Source organism: Triturus cristatus, chromosome 9 (genome assembly GCF_964204655.1).
Source record: "Triturus cristatus chromosome 9, aTriCri1.1, whole genome shotgun sequence".
NCBI lineage: Eukaryota > Metazoa > Chordata > Amphibia > Caudata > Salamandridae > Triturus > Triturus cristatus.
Window position 1 is genome coordinate 838640181 of NC_140592.1, and position 21809 is coordinate 838661989.

Consider the following 21809-nt stretch of genomic DNA (forward strand, 5'->3'; position numbering starts at 1 on the left):
AGCTTTCCCCTTCTTAGCACCCACGTATCCAACGAAAAGTTGGTCGTCCACCCGGAACTGCTTTGTGCAGTCCAGATAAAAGGAGAGCGCACGTTTTGGGTCCAGACGGTGGAGCCTCTCTTCCTCCTTAGAAGGATGCGGAGGCGGAAAGAAGGTGGGCAAGGTGACAGACTGCCCAAGATGAAATGGAGTCACCACTTTCGGAAGAAAGGAGGGACGAGGCCGAAGGACAACCTTGTCCAGATGAACAGAGAGAAAAGGAGGCTTTGAAGATAAAGCCTGGAGCTCACTCACCCGTCTAGCTGAGGTGATGGCTACCAGAAAAGCAGTCTTAAGCGTCAGCAGACGAAGAGGACAATTATGAAGAGGCTCAAAGGGAGCGCACATCAGAAATGTGAGAACAAGATTCAAGTCCCACTGAGGCATTACAAAAGGGACAGGAGGGAACGTGTGAGTAATGCCCTTTAGAAAGCGTGTAACTACAGGGGACTTGAAAAGAGAAGGCTGATCAGGAAGCCGCAAGAAGGCAGAGAGGCAGCAAGATAACCTTGCCGGGCCAAAGAAAGAAGAAACAGTAGAACCTCAGAAAGAGGGGCGGAAAGGGGATACACAGCCTTTGCTGTGCACCATGCCACAAATTTGTTCCACCGGCAGGCGTATACCGTCTTTGTGGAGGGACGCCTGGCTGCCAGAATGATATCACAGACTTCAGGAGGCAAGTCAAATGGCATCAACTGCCGCCGCTCAATCTCCACGCATGGAGGTGGAGGCTGGACAGGTTCGGGTGGAGGACCGTCCCCTGCTGCTGCGACAGAAGATCCTCCCGAAGGGGCAGACGTATCAGAGGATCGGTCAACATACTGAGTAGCTCGGGATACCAGTACCTTCGTGCCCAATCCGGAGCCACCAAGATGACTTGGACCCGGTCGTGCCTGATCTTCTTCAGCACTCTGGGCAGAAGTGGTATAGGCGGAAAGGCGTACAACAGACCGCAACTCCACTCGTGACGAAAAGCGTCGCCGAGCGAGTGCCACCTTGGAAATTCCAACGCGCAGAACTGCTGACATTGCGCGTTCTCTTCGGTGGCGAATAGATCTAACCAAGGCTCTCCCCACTGCTGAAAGAGACCTTGCGCCACTTCGGAGTTCAGATGCCATTCGTGATCCATCATGCACCGGCGGCTGAGTTCGTCTGCTCTGGCGTTCAGAGAGCCCGCCAGATGTTGAACCACTAGTGTGACGCCCTGGTGTTCCAGCCACGTCCAGAGGCGCAGAGCCTCCTGACAAAGGGTCCACGACCCCACCCCGCCCTGTTTGTTGCAATACCACATGGCGGTGGTGTTGTCCGTGAACACCTGCACGACACTTCCCCTGACAGAGGGAAGGAAGGCTTTCAGTGCAAGTCGGATCGCTCTCAACTCCAACAGGTTGATGTGGAGACGAGACTCCGCCGGAGACCAGAGGCCTCTGATCTCCGCCTCTCCCATATGGCCACCCCATCCCAGGAGGGACGCATCCGTCACTACGACATGCTCCGGTTGGGGAAGGGAGAGGCTCTTGCCCTTGACCCAATCGCGGTCCATGAGCCACCACTGCAACTGCTGTGCAGTGCCCTCCGAGATCAAGACATGGTCGGACAGGTTGCCGTGATGCTGGGCCCACTGAAACTTCAGGTCCCACTGCAGAGCCCGCATGCGCCGCCTGGCGTGATGCACTAGTAGGATGCAGGAGGCCATCAGCCCCAGAAGCCGCAACACTAGCCTGACCGAAACCCAGAATAGAGGCCGAAAGATGGGAATCAGGGCCTGAATATCCCGGACCCACTGTTCCGGCGGATAGACCCGGAACTGCGCCGAATCGAGAACCGCTCCGCTCCGATGAAGAGGAGCTTCTGAGAGGGACTCAGGTGTGACTTCGGCACGTTGATGGAAAATCCCAGCAAATGCAGGAGATCCGCCGTAGTATGGAGGTGGGAGACGACTGTCTGGGGCGAGCCCGCCTTCAACAACCAGTCGTCGAGATAGGAGAAGACAGATGAGCTGCGACCACCGCCATCACTTTCGTGAACACCTGAGGGGCACTGGTGAGGCCGAAGGGGAGCACGGTAAACTGAAAGTGCTCTTGGCCCACCGTGAACCGCAGGTAACGCCGGTGGGCCGGCAGGACGGGGATGTGGAAATATGCGTCCTGCAAGTCCAACGCTACCATCCAGTCTCCAGGGTCTAGGGCAGCTAGAACCTGAGCCAAAGTTAACATCTTGAACCTTTCCTTCCGGAGGAAGGCATTGACGTTCCGGAGGTCCAAGATAGGGCGTAGGCGCCCTTTGCCCTTCTTGGGAACCAGAAAGTAGTGGGAATAACAACCACGACCTACTTCTGGGCTCGGAACGCGCTCGACGGCCCCCTTGGCCATGAGGGCCGAAACTTCCTCGTGGAGAAGATTCAAATGATCCCCCGAGATACGGTGGTGCTGCGGTGGCATGGCTGGAGGGGTTGTCTCGAAGGGGAGGGAGTAGCCCCTTCGGACGATTTGCAGCACCCACCTGTCCGATGTGATGGACCGCCAGTGGAGCAGGTGATGGCGAACTCTGCCGCCCACTGGCGTGGAATGGGCCTGAAAGCTCGGACTAGGAAGGCTTTGAGGCGGATGCTGCCGGGGTGGATGTGGGCTGACCGCGTCGTCCTCCAGAACCGCCGTGGCGGAAACCACGTCCGCGACCGCGCGCAGGTTGGTTCTGCGGCTGGTGGCTAGGCGTCCGTGAGGAGGCACCCCTTCCTTGGCCACGAAAGGGGCGAAAGGCGGAAGTTTGCGACCGCGGGGCCGAGAGGCCCAAGCACTTGGCCGTAGCCCGGGAGTCCTTAAAGCGATTCAGCGCACTGTCCGCTTTCTCGCCAAAAAGGCGAGTGCCATCAAAGGGCATGTCCATGAGAGTGCTCTGGCCATCGCCCGAAAAGGACGTGGACCGCAGCCAGGCGTGACGTCTAGGCGCCACTGAGGTAGAAATCGCCCTACCCAGCGAGTCCGTAGTGTCAAGCCCACATCGGATAGCATGTCGTGCTGCATCCCTCCCATCGGCCAGAGCCTGGGTAAGTTGTGTCTGGACCTCCTCCGGACACAGGGGCAGCACGTCTTCCACCGTATCCCACAGAGAGTGGGAATAACGGTCCAAGAGACAGGCGGAGTTCAAAGACCGCAGGCCCAAACTAAGGGAGGAGAACAGCTTTTTGCCGAACTGTTCCAGTCTCTTGGAATCCCGGTCCGGCGGAGCGGTCGGGAAGGAGGATTGGGAGGTAGAGGCCTGGATAACCAGGCTCTCGGGGGTAGGGTGTTGGGACAGAAAACTGGGGTCGCCCGGAGCAGGGCGGTGGCACCTGGCGACGTTCCTGTCCACAGGAGTAACTGTGGAGGGCTTGGACCAGGTGCCCTGCAGAACGTCAGTGAGGGCCTCATTGAATGGCAGCAGAGGCTCAGTTGAGCTTGCTGCAGACTGAAGCACCTCAGTGAGGACGTTAGTCCTCACAGCCACGGCAGGTAGCTCGAGCCCAAGGGCTGCGGCTGCCTTGCGCAGCACCACAGAGAAAGCAGCACCCTCCTCCAAAGCCACAGTCGGAGGAGAGATGAATCCAGTGTCTGGAGAGGTATCCAGACCACTGGCCTCCCCCAGTTCATCTGCCCAGTCCTGTGACAGTTGAGCCTGAACGGCCATAGGATCCTCGGATCCCTCCCATTCGCCCCCATCATCCGATTCCTGGTATGCAGGAGGAAGGATCGGAGCCGGGCGATAGACAAAATGTGTCTCCAGCGGCGCCGAACGCGGCGTCCATCGACGCCGTAACGGCGCCGGGCCCGGAGCGGGGCTGAACTGGGGCTCGACGCCGAGCGGAGCCGGCGTCGGAGGTGGTACCGGTGTCGAAGCCGGCAGAGGAGGCGTGACGAGGTCGACCGGCGTCGACGGGGACTCGGGAACGGGTCCCGCGGGCACTTGCGGCGTCGAGGCCGGAGCCGTCGACGGCGCCGGGGCCGGAGCCGCCGGCAGGCAAGGTTTCCCAGTCGGGTCCGCGGGGCCCGAAGGCGCGCCAGCGGGCGTCGACGGCGGAGCCAGGTTCCTCATGGCCGAGAGGAAGGCACTGACTTCCGCCGGCGTCGCGTCAGTGCCAGGGACCGGCAGGTATGGGGACTTGCGCGGCGCCTGCGGCTCCGCTGGAGCCGCGGGGGTGGAACCACCCTGACCCTCGGCCGAGTCGCGCAACCGGCGAGGGGAGTCCGAAGAGCGGTGTCGCCTCTTGGACTTCTTGGAGTGCTTCGACTTACCCGAAGACTTGGAGCCAGACGATCGATGATGGCGTCGGCTGCGGCTCCGCGACCGATCCTTGGACCTCCTCCTGGACCGGGATCGAGAGGGGCGCGGAGCCGAGTGGCGAAGCTCGAGAAGCTTACGGGACCGCTCCCATCTAGCCTTCGAGGTTAGGGCCTTGCAGTCCGAACACGACTCCGCGTCGTGGTCGAGGCCCAAGCAGTAAAGGCACCGGCGGTGATGGTCCGTAACCGACATCAAGAGGTTGCAGTCAGCACAGGCTTTAAAACCAGGCATCCTACCGGCACGGGAGTCGAGACAAGATCAAAAAGGATTGAAAAAAAGTTAGTCAAAAAGTGACTAAAGGGGTAGCTCTCCCGGATCTGCGCTTACTGGCGCCGAAAAAAGAAGAACTGACGTCAGCGCGCGAGGGCGGCGTCTAAGTACTCCGACGACGTCATTCCGGCGAACGACGCCGACGACGGACGCGGAGCCGCAGACGACGCCTAGCGACGCGCAAGGGGTATTGCTGACGAAAAATCTTCCGGATCCAGTCTGACGCCTGGGGATATTCTAAGGTGAGGAATCTAACTAACGTGTTTCTTTCAGATTGGTTTCGCAGCGTGGCGTACTGTGACATGCAAACAGATATATTGCACGCTTCAGCCCCCCACTTCCCACCCCAAGGACATTTGGCATACTTATCGCACTCACTTGCTTACCTTACAACAGGAATCCACAGTATCCTCCCCACCGGCTGGAACACGGCACATCGAGGCCCCTGCCTCTCCCACCTTCCAGGCTACACCTTAGCAAAACACTGTGAGCAAACCCATAAGCATGGCCCGTGACAACTCACTATGTTAACCGCCAGAACCAGCTCTGCTTAGCCACAGCTGATCTGTCTTGTCCATAAACACAAATGCACGGAGCAGCTCCGCGTACCCCTTCCTTACCTCCACCGCTCTCCTTCCCTCTAATTCCCTCATAGTTGTGCTGTATAAGTTGATTTCACATTGCATTCATCGTTGATCCTCTGCTTATGGTTAACTGGACTGAGGCTCACTGCGACCCCTTTTCTGCCATTGTGTTTAAACATGCTTGAGTATTCAACTGTTGCAAATGTACTAGAGCTCATAGCTCGACTTATATCCTTTGCTCTGTAAGCACTATGATATATTTCAAGATATGTATGTCTGGTCTTCTTATTTCTTATCTGCCTGTTGGTATTGAAGACAATATTGGAATTGAAAGGTCGTGATCGGTAGTGTGACGTAACCATGGATTATCCCAATCAGTGAATGGTGTCTCAGCCACGGTCAAAGGTAATTGGTCTAATTTATCAATGTGCAACATGGTATATTTCTCATTTCTGCGTGCCATTATGATTTGTCTTTCAGTTAGATTGTATGCCGAAAACAGACGTGTACTGTTTATGTAGTGCCATGGCACGTGGACAGAACCTAGCGTTTGTAACGTCCAGCTGATCTTGATTGACTGTAATTGTGACTGTCCATGTTGTATAATAGACATGTCTTGTTGTATTACGTCAATTGCCGAAGATACTATGTTGCCCAGTGAATACATTCTGGAGGGTAAAGCGGTCATACCGTTGTCAACCACAGCCAAAGTTTTTTCTAAATTAACCTTATCTATCTCGCACAATCTCTCAGCAGCTTTCTGTTGATAAATTTTCCACAGCTCATTGTATATTCTGTACAAATGTGGATTCCAAGGGCTAAATAAAAAAATCCCTGAGATCCATGATATCAGAAAGAAGGGACAAGTGTTGTTTAACCTGGTAGAGTGTTGAGGTTTGTAGCCAATCTAGGCATAACTTCACAATACTATGTGACGCCACCACCCGCGAGTGTTGTTTGTACATATCCCTGATCAAGCCTATTGATACTAAACCCTTTGGTGTTACCCAGGAATCTAGATTGACACCTGTATGTGTCCACAGGCCAAATAAACCATCCCTTCAAATTGGGGTCTGATGAATTTTAAGAACCATTACGTATCATGGTATCCAGTGTATCCTCAGTGAAGTGCGCAAAGTGCTGCCAATTCTCACAGTGTGAGCATGCGGGAATACGCGGTGTGTTCAAATCCTTTATCTTTGCTATACCAAGACAAGAAGTTTGTTGCATGGTCTCGTTTAGGAAAATCATTTGATGTGGTATGAGACATGCTCTAAATAAGGCCTTCGTTCCATGAACGAGCCAATCTTTTGTCCCCCAGATAGATTTTGTATCTATGGTGTCTTTCCAAAAGTCAAAACCCTGTATAGACAGTTGAAAAATAAAGGAAGCAGAGTATACCAGCTTGGTGTTTGTTAAAATATTTTTCTTTGCAGGTGTAGGTGAAAGCCTATAGTAATACGAGGCTGGGTCTGATGTTTCAAAAACTACAAAAAAAGGACATTTCTGTGCAAAAGTATTTGAACTACTTTTTGGCGGTTTTGGGCAGTGTTTCCATTGTGTGTAAATATAAACAGTGCATGGGATACTAGCATTATGTAAAAAATGGTGACCAAAATGCTGGTAACAGAACGTCTCAAAAATTACTTGTGCCATCATAATGTTGATAGCAAAACATATCACCAAAATTAGATGTACCATCATACAATTCATCATTAGAGAAATGCAGCTGCTCTAAATCTGAAAGCAAATTATGTACTGTTTCAATGTCCCAATCATCAAGGAAAGTACTAGAGGTGATGATGTCATTTAAAGAAATTTTAAACAAATAAGGAATTTTCAGAACTTCAGTAGGACCATACGCATCATATGATACCCTGTCCCATACAATGCCTTCAGGAACTGGAACTGCTGTAATGTTTACCAGGGACAGGTCCCTCAGTACACGGTGCGATGATGCATGTGGTGCGATGATGCATGTGGTTTAAAAACCAGAGCGTCTGGGAGAAAGTGTCCATCAGAAGTAGGAAAAAGACAGTCACTATTCCAATCCAAAGTACTAGGAAAAGTAATCCAATTTTAATCCAGAGATGTATCCAGGGAACAATCAAGTAAGACTTTTTCAGCCAAAGATAGAAAGCATACACTCATAGCTTGAAAGAGAGACGCGGTGTTGGCAGCTCTGGTTCACTTGGATTTGATGAGAAATCGTTATATTGCACGAAGCAACCAGATGCTGTCCGGTCTATTCATGGCAGCTCAGGTGGTTTTGTAGAACTGGTAGATGACTCGATCTGTGGCATCTTTACATAGACGTCGTCAATTTTTCAAATTGCAATTTCTGTACTTGTTGATTGTACAGTGAGAAGCATCATTTCATTGTTGTTTACAGCTTTTCTTTGGGAAGTGGAGTCTTCAGTTGTTATTAAAGCTTCCATCTGAGCTTCCTCTATGGTAGCGAGAGGAGTGTGGCGGCTACCCAGGAGCCCACATAGCCTACTGTGGTTTGATCAGATCAATTGAGACAAACCTTTTGTCTCAGTGACCGGAAAGTGGTGGAAGAAGTACATTTCTTGTACATTCGATCAACCAGGATGGATAAAGGCACTCTGTAAGATTGCCCAAATCTTTTTTGTCCAAAAGTTTCTCTCTGACCAGGTCCCCTATCTTTGGGACTCAGGCAGGACTTGCCAATACTGTTTTCACTTCCCCAGTGGCAGTCCCTTTTACTTGGATGCTGCTTTAAAGTCCTGTAAATGTTCCAAATGACGATTAATGTCAAATGACGTTTCAGCCACCACCGTGCTGACACTATCCAGGTAGGGTACCTCATTCTCACCGCAAACAGGTGTTCGACTCTCCAGGGATTTTCTTGGCATGTTGTCAAGTGCCCTCTGGACCACATATAGGTGACTGACCCACCTGCCACCCCAGCCTAGTACCCTAGCTGTTAAGGATTGCATGAAGTCAGGGTTCTTCCTCTCAATGACCAAATTTCCCCCAGGATGATAGGGGAGGAGTACTGCAAGGCCACACCCAAACTTTCCATGGCTTCTTTGTAAGCCCGCGAGCTAAACACGGGACCCTAGTTGCAATGTAGTGTGCCAATTGTGTATGTTCCAAGAAAGACTTGCATATCCTTTATAACAGTTCGAGCATCAGCCGAGCACTGGTGCAAAGCCCACTGGAATCTGGAGCATGACTCCACTGCCACCAAGATGTACTTGTAATCCCCGTCTGACTGCAAGGGGCCGCAGTGATTCAAATATCCTCACGCGAGAAGTTTGTCAGAGATCAATAAAGGTGTTTGTGGTATACGTGCTACGGTGGAGCCCTTCATCTGCTGGCAAATGTCACATTTGAGGACAAAGTACTTGGTCTGTTTAGTAAGACCTGGCCACCAGTAGCACTGCTTTAGTTGTGAAACTGTAGCAGTGATTCCTGCATGTGCTGAGCCCAGACACTTGTGTGCAGCTACAAACAAACTAAATCAGGGCTGCACCACACAAAGAGAACAGATTATTACATATAGTTATAATCAAATGAGCCTCAAGTCGGAAAAGTTTCTTCTTTATTGTTTTGTTCTTTAAAAGCCACAGCCAACGCGTTTCGTCCTGTCATGCAGGAATTCTTCAGGGTTGTAAGTTAGAAACAAATAGAAATAACGTATGCAATACACTGAAATATACATAACATTCATAACATAAAAAAAATATATATATATATATATATATATATTACCTACTGGCAGTCACCAGTAGGTAGTTATAGTTAGGACCTATTTTCCATAGGAAATCCGCAACATTCTATTTGGAATAACGTTGGTGCTGATTGGCGAATCTTCGCGAAATTTTACAAACTTTTGGCCAGCTCCGGTCCGCTCCTATCCTGAAAATTTCACGGTGATTCGTCAAGCGGGGGCCGAGAAAAAAGGGTGGTCCCAAAACGCGTTTTCACCATGCATTTTCCCATAGGACCGGTTGACGCAGCTACAGCCCGAACTGCTGAACGGAATTACACCAAATTTGGCAACGAGGTAGTCCTCAGTTCAGACTCGTGCCTTTTGCTTAAATGGTGTAAATCCGTTCAGTAGTTCCTGAGAAAATTAGAGTTAAAAAGATAGATATATCTGGGCTGAGCCTAACCACACATCTCATCGTGAGATCTGATTGGCTGTCAGTACTTCATCCAAGAAGTGTTGGCAGCCATCTTGGGACCAATATACATGATAGCACCTCATTAAAAAGCATTGCAGTTAATAGAAGGTTTTAAGACTTTAGTTACATTATAAATCATTTGTTGATGGTACCATACTCATTTTAGGAATTGTGTTGTGTTCTAAGGTGATTTTACCATGTGAAAAAGCCTTCTGCTGTGATATCATGAATCATGTTTGAGAGAAAACTATTTTCTCATGCTTTTCCCACAGAGGTTTGGAAGGTGATCTATAAGCTAAACTGAGAGCATATTTTCGGTAAATTCACATTATCTTTCTCAGTCATGTGAGAATGAAGTCTGACATTCTCAGTAAAACATGTACATCCAACAAGGGCAGAGACTGTCAGTTGATTCCTTTGTGTTCTACTGCAGCTTTCCAGAGTGTTCTAAAGAACAACTAGAGCGCTAACAGTCCTACTTATGAAAAACGTACTGCACACCTGAAGCCATGTTGATTGGAATAAAGTGGTAACTCTTAAAACATTTAATTTACAAAGGAACATCATTTTGCCATAGAAAGCATGATTAGTGCTGCAGAAAGAAAAATTAGGGCACATTTTGACTTCTGAAATCCTCTTCTATTTCATAAAAAAATTCTGACATGCAGACTGAAACATGCACTTTGAATATCAGCAGCAGAATTCCCTGGTGAGCAGTAGCTTTACTACAGTGATCTAATGAGCAACTAGAGTGCTAACATTCAGAATTTATGGCAAATGTGTGACACATCTGAATGCCTTCTTGTGGAACCAAAAAAAAAAAATGAAAGTATTTCCTACTGAGGAGACTGCAGTAAATGAGGAAATTAGGAAACTTCATAAAAAATAAATCTCCCAAGATGGCCACCAGAGACAAAAGAGCCCAAATGTAGCCCGAATATCACCCAGATGTAGCCCAAGTATAGCTCAATGACAGAATGTCCCAGAGTGTTCTAACGAACAACTAGAGCGCTAACAGTCTTACTGATGACAAAAGTATGGCACACCTGAAGCCACCCTGATTGGAATAAAGTGGTAACACTTAAAACATTAATTTACAAAGGAACAAAATGAGGGGGTTCATTTTGCCATAGAAATTATGATTACTGCTGCAGAAAGAAAAATTAGGGTACATTTTGACTTCTCAAATCCTCTTCTATTTCATAAAAAAATTCTGACATGCAGACTGAAACATGCACTTTGAATACCAGCAGCAGACTTCCCTGGTGAGCAGTAGCTTTACTACAGTGATCTAATGAGCAACTAGAGTGCTAACATTCAGAATTTATGGGAAATGTATGACATAACTGAATACCTTCTTGATGGAATCAAAGTAAAAAAACTGAAAGCATTTCCTACTGAGGAGACTGCAGTAAATGAGGAAATTAGGAAACTTCATAACAAATAAATCTCCCAAAATGGCCACCAGAGACAAAAGAGCCCAAATGCAGCACAAATATCACCCAGATGTAGCTCACATGTAGCCCAATGACAGAAGTGTGCAAAACACTTATTTTTTGTGTATTTGCAGTTTTATATAGTGCAGACTTGTCAAGTATTGGAGTGCTTTACATGAGCATCGGTTACATCACACAAGATCAAATTCATTTTGGTTGTAGACATGGGGAGATTAAGTGATTTGACCAGAATCACAGAATGTTGAGCTGAAGCAGAAACTCCAACCTGGTTCCCCAGTTGCAAAGTCTGCAGCTCTGGAAGTAACACCACATCCTCTCCCCTAGGTGCAACATTTAATCAAGTGGTCAACTGGATTAAAAAACATAAAGATTACAAATAATTTTAAAGTTCTTTGTCGCTATTTGAAAACTCAGAAAATATGTCCTCATTTAAGTTTTTTAGAGCACTAACCATAATTTTGATGCAAATAAGACCCTCTCATATATGTAATTTCTAAAGGAAATGCTCTAGGTATTACGGTTTTGATTACATCAAGATGACGTCAGGCGTTCCACACTTTTGTAATAAATATAGAATGTTAGCAATCTAGTTGTTCATTGGGATACTGTTGAGAGGCAGAGGCCAGGGGCACGGACTCTGAAAATAATTGAAGGCAGGTAGGAGAGTGCAGAGGCAACAATTTGACCACACTGGGCAGGCAGGAAGGGCAGTGGCAGCACAACAGACTATGGAGGGCAGTGGAAAGGGGGGCAGGGGCAACAAACCAACAATACAGGACTGGCAAGAGAGGCTGTGGCAATATAATAGACCATTGTGGGCAGAAGGAAGAGGCAGTGGTAGTACAACCATACATACCAACAGACCCGTTTCAGCCAGGAAACGTCCAATGTTTTTAAGCTCAAATGGGCTTTATTTGATCTGTCTCCTGTCTACAATCTCCTCTTTTTCAATGTAACTCAAAGGGGAAAGTCAATACCCCAGTTTTTTTCAAAATCTCCCTCTTACCAAGTTCAAAATGTTTGCAAGTATGGTACATTGGATCATGGTAGGAAGGAGGAATTGGGGTAGGGACATGGACTCGGATAACAGAGGACAGGAGGGACATGGAGAGGTGCACCAAACTGACCCTACAGGGTAGGCATCAGGGTTTGCAGCAGCACAATACACCACACAGGGCATGCAGCACAACAATCCATAGAAAGCAATAGGGAGGGGACAGGACCATGCACATGGACAACAGAGAACAGAGGGGAAAAAGGCAATGGTAGCTAGCTGACCATAATGGACAGACAGGAGAGAAAGCTGCAGCATAACAGACCATAACGGGCAGGAGGGACGGTTCAGGGGCATTACAATGGAACAGACAAGCCAGGAGGGAGGGAATAGGGGTCTGCACATGGAAACAGAGGGCTGGGGGCAAGGGGACAGGGCAGGAGCAGCAAGATGACCATGGAGGTCAGGCAGGATGGGCACTAGAAACAAGACACACCATGGAGAGCAACAATGAGACTATGATGGCATACACACAGACCATGGAGGGAAGGTGGGAGGGGGTCAGGGGCAGCTAGCTGACCACACAGGGAAGGTGGGAGGGGCCATGGCAGCACAGAAGACCATGCATAGCAAGCGGGAGGGTTAGTGGCAGCAAAATGGCTATGATGGGCAAGAAGGAGGGTGCAGGGGCATGCACAAAGGACCATGGAGGATAGAAGTGAGGGTCAGGACCTGGGCACAGACAAGAGAGTTCAGGGGAAGGGGCCTCACAACAGACCGCGCGGGGCAGGCAGGAGGAGCAGTTGCAGCACAACAGACCAGGGAGGGCAGAAGGGTGTGGCAGTAAAATTGACCATGGAGGACAGGAGGAAGGGGATAGGGGCATGGCATGTGGACAGGCAGGGTGGAGGTGGCAGGGACAGGTTACAGTCATCTGACAATGCTAGGCAGGTGGGAGGGGAGTGGCAGATCAACAGAACACTCAGAGTAGATAGGAGTGGCAGGTCCATGGAACATGGTGGGCAAAAAGGATGGAGCAGGGGCATGCACAAAGACATCGGAGGGCAGGGGGAAGGAGAATAGGGGCAGCAAGCTAAGCACAGAGGCTTAACAGGAGGTCAATGATGGGCCATAGAATTGGACAATGGAGGGCAGGAGGAGTGGACTGGTACATCATGCTAAATGGAGGGCAGTGGCAGCACATCAGACCATGTATGGCAGGAGGGAGGAGGCTAGTCCATGGATTCAGAAAACAGAGGATAGGGAGGAGGTGGATGGGGCAGCAAGCTAACTGTTCAGAGAAGGTGGGTATTAGGAACTTTATTGTTTTTAAAATGTGTGTCTGTGCGAACTACTTAAAATATGAACAAGTATGCAGCATAATCTCACTTTTATTCAGGAAGAAGAGGACTTTTGTGACTGTGACTCAGGGAGCACTTGGCAGAAACACCCCCTGACCCTCCACCCCCCATCGCAAACTGTAATGCCCGTGAAAAGGGTAGGTAGACGCAGTGTTATAATAAAACTCGCAAACTCAATCGAAACATTAAAACATCTGAAGACCATACATATCGAAAGTATTGAATTCAAAACAATTCCAAATGGAAATGGAAGAGAGATGACAGTGGTAACATGGAAGGATCCCTCGAAGGCTAAAGATTTTTGGCAACATAGGGAAGAGTTCGCAAAATGGGGAATCGAGATAAGACCGGTTGAAGCTGAAAGATACCCAGGACCGTTATCCACGCTGGCCAATGAAAATTCAAAGTCCGACAGTGGAATACTCCGGGGAGCAGTTGGTGGCTCGGATAGTAGTAAGGGAGGATGGTCCAATTTACGGATCATCCATCAAGGCTGGTCAGGAGTTACTAGCTTGACGCGGAAAGTTTTACGCCCAACAGCAAGTTCAATGGTTAACAAGAGGGATGAAGCATGAAAACCGAACCTGAAGGTATGCTCTTGGAATATAAATGGGCTTGGAGGAAAAACAAATGATCTTGAACTAATAGCTTTCCTCAAACATTTTGACATTATATTATTCCAAGAGACTTGGTCTATCTTCCCGGAACACATTAACGGCTTCAAAGAAATCCAACAATACGCCATCAAAAGAGGTCGAAAGGGTAGGGCAGCGGGAGGTCTATCGATTTATCTGAATACCAATATTCATTGGTCACTTCAGTCAATTGAGTCAGGACAAACATGGATCCAATGTATTAAAATCTCTCTCCCCCTTGACCCTAGTTCAGAACATCAGGATTTGCAAGCGTGTCGGTCGCTGATCATATGCAATATCTATATACATCCAGCATCAAAGAGCAAATTAGAGAGAATTTTTGACTCTTAGAGCACTTCTTAAATCCTTGCAAGCTACTTACCCTCAGGTTGGTTTGGTGGTTTCTGGTGACCTGAACATGTTTCTACTACAAACAGATCCCGCTAATGAAAGCCAACGAAACAACTTGTACGGGAAATCAATCACTCCAATAATAACAGACCATCGAAAAAAAGACAAATATGGCAAGATGTGCGCACAGATGTTATCCGAAATTGGACTGATTACTTTGAATGGTAGATTTCCGCAGGACCAGCCGGCATCTTCAACCAGAATGGATAAAAAGGCTCAATCCATTCTGGATTATACCATGGTGGACTTTGAAGTACTACAAATAGTACTCGTCTATAGAATAATCCATAAACTGGAGAGTGATCACAGTGTGCAAGTAATAGAGATCGGATTACAACATTCAAGAGCCCCAGCAATCAAAGATCTGACTGTAACACCGACCCTTTACAATCTTAACCGGTTAGTTTGGAACGGAAAGAATGTAGGTGAAATCATGGATCACGTGAAAACTACGTCGGCAGAAGACGACGAAAAAACCCCATTAGCATACCAGGATAACTGGGAAAAAATGATTGCAACTCTGACGGATAAATTTGGTCAACAAAATCAGACCAACAAAAGAAAATCCTCTAAAATACATAAAGTGCACTTGGGAGCAATAGGGAGCAAAAAAAGGTTTTTCAATCAGGAAATCAGAAAACTTAAAGGGAAAAATACAAAGAGGGGTGATGACGTTAAGAGGCAAATACATACTCTGAGGCAAACATACAAAAAAGAAGTATGGACCGCAAAGAAACAACACCAAACAGAAATCTGTCTAGAATTATTAGAAGCCAGCAAATCCAATAACAACAGGAAATTTTGGGCAGAAATTAACAAAGTAGCCAATGGAGCAGGCCTCGATTTTAACGTAAATATATTACAGGAAGACTGGATCCACCATCTAGAGCAAACCCAAATGACCCATGAGCATGAAAGGAATCATCTTCCCTTTAACCATCTGTTGAATGAAAAGCATGAAGAAGATAACATTTTTGATGTAAACTGGATTACACAATGCCAAGTTCAAATGGTTTTAAAAAAAATTAAGGTCAAAAGGCGCGCCGGGTCCGAATGGCTTGCCAAATGGGCTCTTTAAATATGACCAATCGTTTTGGGCAGAATATCTTACCCCATTGTACAACCATGCATTTCAATCAGGAAGTATTCCCTCTTCATGGAGAGGGAGCATTTTGCATCCAATCTTCAAAACAGGTGCGCGCTCCGATCCAGCGAATTACAGACTGATTGCGCTCACAGATGTTGAGGCCAAGGCATATGCATCTAATCTTCTGAAAGCATTGGAAGACTGGGTTAGTAGTAACAACATCCTTCCAATCACCCAGACAGGGTTCAGGCCTGGAACCAACACGTTATGTAACCTGACAGCGCTGAATCTTCTTGTTGACAAAGCAAAGGCCAAATCTACAAAACTGTACACCTGTTTTGTCGATTTAAAAGCGGCATTTGACACAGTACCGAGGGAGATCCTATGGGAAAAGATGGCCAGCTGGGGTACACCTCCGAAGTTGCTACGGGCCATTATAAATTTGTACACATCTACCTGGGTTAAGATAAAACTTGGAAATGGGGACAGAACAACACCAAAAATTCCCACCTACATTGGCCTCAAGCAGGGATGTGTATTGGCCCCTACCCTTTTTAATATCTTTACTGCGGACCTTGACAAGAGCATCTCTGAGATCCAAACAGACCCTCCAAATTTAGCCCAACACAAAATAAGGAGTATGCAGTACGCTGATGATATAGTCCTTTGCAGCCAGACCCCGGTGGGTCTCCAACGTGCTATAACAAGGCTGCACAAATACATCTGTACGCATGGGCTGCAATTTAACTATAAAAAAACGAAAGTGGTCTGCTTTGCGTCTCAATCAGGGCAGCAAATATTCAGATGGTATATCGCTGGACATAAGATCGAACAAAGTTCCACCTACAAGTATTTGGGAGTACTGGTTGACTCAATATGGTCATTAAGAGAACACACCCTGCACAGAAAAGCCCAGGCAATCAAATTGCGGTTCGCCTTAAACATACTACAAACTAAACTAAAATGTCCATCCAATGAATATCTGCTGAAAGTGATTGCTGCCAAATTTTTACCCTCCCTCACGTATGGCTCCGACCTATATAGAGGCAAAGATGCTACTTTCCTGAACCTCCAACAGTCAGTGTTGTTTAAACATCTTTTCCAAATTCCGCAGTTTGCATCTCAGGCGCAGGTACGCCTTGAATTTGGGTTATTAAATCAGAACCAAGCCAGACAAGCCGCCATAATAAAAACGTGCTGGAAACTAAGAGCAGCTCAAGAAGACTCACTGATGGGTCACTGTTGGTCTGAAATTAACAATCAAACAAAAGGAAAAAAGGCTTGGATAACAACACTGAAAGAAGCATTGAAAAGTTTAGACATGCAAGAGATGTGGAATTCCAAACATACCTTCGCGGCCCTCAAAAAAATAACCAATGGAGCTGCTAAACAGAAATCCTGTACGGCCGATAAAGCAGCACTGGCAAAGAAAAAACACGGCTGGATGGTACTGGCCACGTATGAGAGATGCGACCCGCAACCATATCTAGTTAACTTCATAACACCATCTACGCAACAAATGCTACTAAGACTACGGCTGGGAACCTATACCACAAAAGATCAGATCCCGACATGGCAGCAAACATGGCCAACAGCGCTGCGCAGGCTTTGTGGTCTCTCTGAATAAACCTTGATTCATGTTCTGTGCATCTGTCCCTTTTTGAGTAAATTGAGACGGTATTATCTCCTACAGTCATTCCGCCTTTTCCAAATTAGAACATGTCGATCGGCAGCCATGTTAGTATTGAATAGCCAACAGCTGCAGACAGCTTGCAGGGCCACTAGATTTTTTCAGAAAGCGAGTCTCCTTCTGCTGAAAAATGAAAAAAGAGGTGACCTATTGGGAAAAACCTAAAGTCTTATTGGAATAAATGACTTTGAAGATAGACTTTGAAGATAGATAATGAAAGTTGGACTTTATTCCTCCAACAAAAAACAAAAAAAGTCATCATTCTGTAAATGCTTTCTTAATTATTTATTTAAATGGAATACGTTCTATTGAATTTTACTCTTTTGTAAAGGTTTTGATTAACCATACACAATAAAATTTTACTTACTAACATAGTCCTGAGAGCACGATTGAAAATGAAAACTAGATATAGTATATGGTATAAACTATGCACCAAAAAGATGAACCGGGGCGTGAAATATAATATGAAATACATTGTGCGCAATGACAGATTCATTGAAGAGCGCGAGATAGCACAGGCACTAGCGCGTGCTATGCGATATGCGCCTTGGAGTGTAATATGCACAGGGCAGTGTTGTGTAACCCAACTAGTCTCTAAAGTTGTAATATAAAATATGTGCTGGGGAGTGTAACGTTGCATATGCACTGAGACAAAGATATGGATCCCAGATTGTAATATGTATGGCATAGCGCTGTGCGTTATAACGTAGGCATCGAGTCAGGCACGTTAGATGGGGCAACATAACCCGTGCGAAGGCAAGTGTGGCATGACATATTCACGGGTGGTGTTACAGTGCACATGGTCTAGAGAGTGTCATAGCATACGCACTAGCTGGTGGAATACAACACATAGGTGTGTGGCACTCGGCGGGCACTGGTGGGTGTAACACAGCATTGGGCTCAGCCAGGAGCACGCTGTGACTCTCAAGTGAGGTTTGTCTCCTTTCCAGAGAGTAAAATAAAAAGTATTACACATCCGGCGGTGGATGTGTGTTTAATTAACTGTGAGGGGGGTTTCTTGCATAGTTTGGTCAAATTTTTGTCGAATCCTCTTTGAATGGCTTGGTGTGCGTGTGTATTAAATGTGCCAGTCAATAGCTACCCATGTTTGTATAAATAAACGACAAGGGTGTCTACTTGGAGAGTACCCACCGGTGGCGGCGCCGGGATTAGGCACCGTAGGGCGTCAGACATGTCAGAGCTTCACTAGCGGTGCAAATACATTCCACATGGATTCATTGTATGCATAGTCGCCTTTTAATGAATATCACGCAAATCGTCATGGTAACAGGTACATACAGTTTGTCCAGCATGTCCTAGGTGTTTCTATAAATATATATTTTTTTTAAATAATAAAAAACAAAGGCAGGCCCCGGGGGATGGGATCCCCGGGGCCATAAGTGGCCTGAGGAGGGGGGCAACGCAGCCCCCCTCTTAAAGAATAAAAAAAATAAAAAAGGCCATAACCCGGGACTTGGAGTCCCTGGGGCCGATTAAGGCCTTGGGAGGGCCAAATTAATTTTTTTCAACAAAAAAAATTAGGGTGCAGGCCCTGGGGGATGGGGTCCCCAGGGCCAATAAATTAGAAAAAGAAGGGTGGCCACACAGCCCTCCTTCTTAAAAAAATAAAATAAATAAAAGACCGGCATCGTGCCGGAGGCCACGCCCCCTCCGTGCAGCACTCTGCAAACGCACCCCCTGGCCAGTTGTAAGTTGGGGAATTAATTCCCTTTCAATACTGAGGGTCCCTGAGGGCCAACTAGCCCAACAGGTATCTCCAGTATGCGCCAGGGAGCTGCGTTGCAGACAGGTGTTCTGAGGCCACGCCCCTTTTTACACCTCTATGCAACGCAGCTCTGTGGCGCTTACTGGAGGTACCTACTGGGCTAGTTTGACCCTAGGGACCCTTAGGATTCAAGGGAACTTAATCTCTCAACTTAGGACGGCCACAGGGCACGTTGACACAGTGGTGAAGGGAGGGGAAGGGGCCTGAGGTGACGTGTGCAAACACGCCCTGAGGCGTGTTTTAAGTTGGGGAAATAATTCCCTTTCAATCCTGAGGGACCCTGGGGGCCAACTAGCCCACCAGGTGCTTCCAGTAAGCGCCACTGCTCTGCGTTGCAGAGAGGTGGTGCAGGCCGTGCCCCTTTTTACACCTCCCTGCAACGCAGCTCTGTGGCGCTTACTGGAGGTACCTAGTGGTCTAGTTGGACCCTTAGCGACCCTCAGGATTTAAGGGGACTTAATCTCCCAACTTAAAACGGCCACAGGGCGTGTTTACACAGTGGAGAAGGGAGGGGACAGGGCCTGAGGTGACGTGTGCAAACATGCCCTGTGGCGTGTTTTAAGAGGTAGTTTTAATCCCCTGCCCTATTATATACTAGGGGCTTACAAAGGAGGTCATGCTAATCACAGAGGGACCCCAACGATATTGTTCCCTAGTGTATGTCGGTGTTTTCACTGTATTCTGAGTGTCTTTTAACATAGCACTGGCTCTAGGACTGGTTAGTCAGAGTCAGTTACCACCAGTATCCGTCTGAAAACGTTGAGGGTACAGGATGATCTTGCAACAAGACTTCTTTCTGTTCTTCTGTTTGTTCTTTCTGCACGTTATCCTTCTTCCTGCACTTTTCTTCGTCTTTAAGGACTTCTGTTGCTTCTTTCTGCATTTCTTTTTCTTCTTTCTTCACATGTCCTATCTCTGTAGGCATAGTTAGAAATCAGCATTTAAAAAACCTTTGAAATTCACTGAAAAAACCATAGGTTTCAGGGGCGTTATAGTTAGCTGAACTTTTCACTCATACAAAACCATTGAAATTCCCCCGTTATAGGTAGTTCAGCTAACTATAACTCGCGCGCCCGCAATGCACTGCTGATGACGTCACATATTACATCACTCATGACATGGTCAGTGACATCACTGATGACATCACTGATGACATCTCAAATGACATCACTGATGACATCATCCTTGTGATAGAGTGGCAGACCTCCTCTCCCCCTAATATAACCTTTGATACACAAATTCAAAAATAGAAACTAACATTTTCAAAACAATGGACATATCAATACCAGTTACAACAACCTATTCAGTAATTCTAAGATCCACATACACACTCATTCACCAACAGTCCTATACAGTCACTCATACATGTACTCACTCATCATATGTACTCATACACCTATACATCCTGTTACACAACGCCACTCATCCATGGAGTTACTCACACACATAGTCACTCATGCTAATAAAGAATCAAACATCCATTTACTTGCATATACAGTTATACACATACCACCACACTTACTTCTACAGAAACTTACACATACTTAGTCTTTTAAACAATCACTTATAGAAACACATACTTATTCATACAGGCACTCTTTCAATCTCTCACTCTCACATATACTCACGTATATACACCAATAGTCACATATACTAGTTTAAAACATATGTAGTTACTCATAAAGACACTATTGAGACAGTCATTCACTCACTAACACACCCATGCACACACTCATCCACCCATACAGTCCTGCACACATGCTGTCTTCAACACATTCAAACAGTGAGTCACTCATTCATGCACCTATGCACTACGTAATACCCCCCATCGAACCATACAGACACTCAGACACTCACACTGATACTCAAAAAAACAACTAATAACCTATATAGACACTCATGTAGCTACTCACCAACCCATGCAGCCACTTATACACAAAGTGAGAGATATTTACATATTTAAACATTACTCACTAAGCCATGTATTCACCAAGATACACTTAATCAGTCAGTTATACAATCAATTTTTCAAAAACAAATCATCCATTTAGACACTTATATACCCATTTATTCTTCCATCGACCTTGAGATATATATATATATATATAAAACATATGTAATTTTCAGAAAAACACACATTCGCTGGATGATGTCATCAGTGATGCCATTTGAGATGTCATCAGTGATGTAATGAGTGATGTCACAGACCATGTCATGAGTGATGTAATATGTGATGTCATCAGCAGTGCATTGCGGGCGCGCGAGTTATAGTTAGCTGAACTAACTATAACGGGGGAATTTCAATGGTTTTGTACGAGTGAAAAGTCCAGCTAACTATAACGCCCCTGAAACCTATGTTTTTTTCAGTGAATTTCTAAGGTTTTTTAAATGCTAATACCCAACTATAACGTGCCTGAAACCTATGGTTTTTTCAGTGAAAATATATATATACACACACACACACACACACACACACACACACACACACACACACACACACACACACAATAAAAACATATAAATCAAACGAAAACACAATCCCTAGACACCACAATACAGGCGATAGATAAAGACACTGTGATGCGTACATATAACATTAAGATAAAGACCACACCCCACAGGACTGAAATGTGTACTATGTTATTTGTTAATCAACAAAATAAATCACAACCTCTACAAGAGATTGGATAACCCGACAATATAGATACATGAGAAAATAAATAGAGCAACGGAGGAGAAGGAATAAGAATCATGATGAATAAAAAGAATAGCAACATAGAGGGTTGTTGTTAGAAACAAAAAAATGATTAAGAGACACCAAAGATAAAGTCGTCTATTAATAATCCACACCGATACCCATCTGAAACTGGGTCCTATATTGACACTCAGTACCATCACTAAGGTGATGATCCCATGGATCTCATCGTAACAGGTCACACTATGATAAGATAGCATAACCTAAAAGAGTATAGATAAAAGCCAAATACGACTTGACCTCCAGACCCATCCTCAGCTTTT

General features: G+C 46.5%; 1 protein-coding gene and 1 long non-coding RNA gene across 2 annotated transcripts in view; one reads left to right on the forward strand and one right to left on the reverse strand.

Annotated features, from left to right (window-relative positions):
• The window catches only part of TDRD9 (tudor domain containing 9), a 2714501-nt gene that overhangs the window by 721534 nt on the left and 1971158 nt on the right, over nt 1-21809 (reverse strand). The window lies entirely within an intron of this gene.
• LOC146798921 (uncharacterized) overlaps nt 1-21809 on the forward strand; it is a 405452-nt gene that overhangs the window by 112862 nt on the left and 270781 nt on the right. The window contains exon 4 of the long non-coding RNA XR_014968795.1: nt 5529-5618. This is a non-coding gene — a long non-coding RNA (uncharacterized LOC146798921). The remainder of the gene's footprint in view (nt 1-5528; nt 5619-21809) is intronic.